We start from the raw sequence: 2,500 nt of genomic DNA on the forward strand, positions 1-2,500 counted from the left end.
TCTCCCTCTCTCTCTCCCTCTCTCCCCCTCTGTCTCCCTCTCTCTCTCTCCCTCTCTCCCCCTCTGTCTCCCTCTCCCTCTCTCCCTCTGTCTCCCTCTCTCTCTCTCTCTCCCTCTCTCCCCCTCTGTCTCCCTCTCTCTCCCCTGTCTCCCTCTCTCTCTCTCCCTCTCTCCCCCTCTGTCTCCCTCTCTGTCTCCCTCTCTCTCCCCCTCTGTCTCCCTCTCTCTCCCCCTCTGTCTCCCTCTCTCTCTCTCCCTCTGTCTCCCTCTCTCTCTCCCTCTCTCCCCCTCTGTCTCCCTCTCTCTCTCTCCCTCTCTCCCCCTCTGTCTCCCTCTCCCTCTCTCCCTCTGTCTCCCTCTCTCTCCCTCTCTCCCCCTCTGTCTCCCTCTCTCTCCCCCTCTGTCTCCCTCTCTCTCTCTCCCTCTCCCCCCCTCTGTCTCCCTCTCTGTCTCCCTCTCTCTCCCCCTCTGTCTCCCTCTGTCTCCCTCTCTCTCTCTCTCCCTCTCTCCCCCTCTGTCTCCCTCTCTCTCCCCTGTCTCCCTCTCTCTCTCTCCCTCTCTCCCCCTCTGTCTCCCTCTCTGTCTCCCTCTCTCTCCCCCTCTGTCTCCCTCTCTCTCCCCCTCTGTCTCCCTCTCTCTCTCCCCCTCTGTCTCCCCCTCTCTCCCCTTCTGTCTCCCCCTCTGTCTCCCTCTCTCTCTCCCCCTCTCTCCCCCTCTGTCCCTCTCTGTCTCCCTCTCCCCCTCTCTCCCCCTCTGTCTCCTTCTCTCTCCCCCTCTGTCTCCTTCTCTCTCCCCCTCTCTCCCCCTCTCTCCCCTCTGTCTCCCTCTCTCTCCCCCTCTGTCTCCCCTCTGTCTCCCTCTCCCCTCTCTCCCCCTCTGTCCCTCTCTGGTCTCCCTCTCTCTCCCCCTCTCTCCCCCTCTGTCCCTCTCTGTCTCCCCCTCTCTCCCCCTGTGTCTCCCTCTCCCCCTCTCTCCCCCTCTGTCTCCCCCTGTGTCTCCCTCTCCCCCTCTCTCCCCCTCTGTCCCTCTCTGTCTCCCTCTCTCTCCCCCTCTCTCCCCCTCTGTCCCTCTCTGTCTCCCCCTCTCTCCCCCTCTGTCTCCCTCTCTCTGTCTCCCTGTCTCTCCCTCTGTCTCCCTCTTTCCCCCTCTGTCTCCCTCTGTCTCCCTCTCTCCCCCTCTCTCCCCCTCTGTCTCCCTCTCTCCCCCTCTCTTCCCCCTCTCTCCCCCTCTGTCTCCCTCTCTCTCCTTTCCATCACTCTTCATTGTGCCTCCCTCCCCACCTTCATTGCTCCAGTGTATCCCCAGTCCCCTCGTGTGTGTGTGGGAGGGGTGGTGGGTGGGTGGTTGGGGGGGAAGGAGTGGGGAGGGGTGGTGGGTGTGGGGGGTGGGGGCGTGGCTTTCATCCTGAAACCTGTGCCCGTGTCTATCTTGCCCAATCTGTTCCACTCCAGAGTTGCCCCACCCCCACCACCACCCCCCGCACCACACCCCCTAAAACTGTATCCAGTAAATGTCATTCTCATTTACCAAGACTGTGTATGATGTGACACCGCGACACAGGTGAACGGTAACTGTGTGATGTGACACAGTGACACAGGTGAACGGTAACTGTGTGATGTGACACAGTGACACACATGAACGGTAACTCTATGATGTGACACAGTGACACACATGAACGGTAACTGTATGATGTGACACAGTGACACACATGAACGGTAACTGTATGATGTGACACAGTGACACAGGTGAACGGTAACTCTATGATGTGACACAGTGACACAGGTGAACGGTAACTGTGTGATGTGACACAGTGACACACATGAACGGTAACTGTGTGATGTGACACAGTGACACACATGAACGGTAACTCTATGGTGTGACACAGGAGAACGGTAACTCTATGGTGTGACACAGTGACACAGGTGAACGGTAACTCTATGGTGTGACACAGGTGAACGGTAACTCTATGGTGTGACACAGTGACACAGGTGAACGGTAACTCTATGATGTGACACAGTGACACAGGTGAACGGTAACTCTATGGTGTGACACAGTGACACAGGTGAACGGTAACTCTATGGTGTGACACAGTGACACAGGTGAACGGTAACTCTATGATGTGACACAGTGACACAGGTGAACGGTAACTCTATGATGTGACACAGTGACACAGGTGAACGGTAACTCTATGGTGTGACACAGTGACACAGGTGAACGGTAACTCTATGGTGTGACACAGTGACACAGGTGAACGGTAACTCTATGATGTGACACAGTGACACAGGTGAACGGTAACTCTATGGTGTGACACAGGTGAACGGTAACTCTATGATGTGACACAGTGACACAGGTGAACGGTAACTCTATGGTGTGACACCGTTTCGATTGCCTTTTGATTTATTTGTGTTTTTTGTGTGTGCTTTGCTTTGCTTTGCTGTGTGTGTGTGTGTGTGTGTGTGTGTGTGTGTGTGTGTGTGTGTGTGTGTTGTTGTTTTTCTCT

The sequence above is a fragment of the Babylonia areolata genome, chromosome 35 (genome assembly GCF_041734735.1).
Source record: "Babylonia areolata isolate BAREFJ2019XMU chromosome 35, ASM4173473v1, whole genome shotgun sequence".
NCBI lineage: Eukaryota > Metazoa > Mollusca > Gastropoda > Neogastropoda > Buccinidae > Babylonia > Babylonia areolata.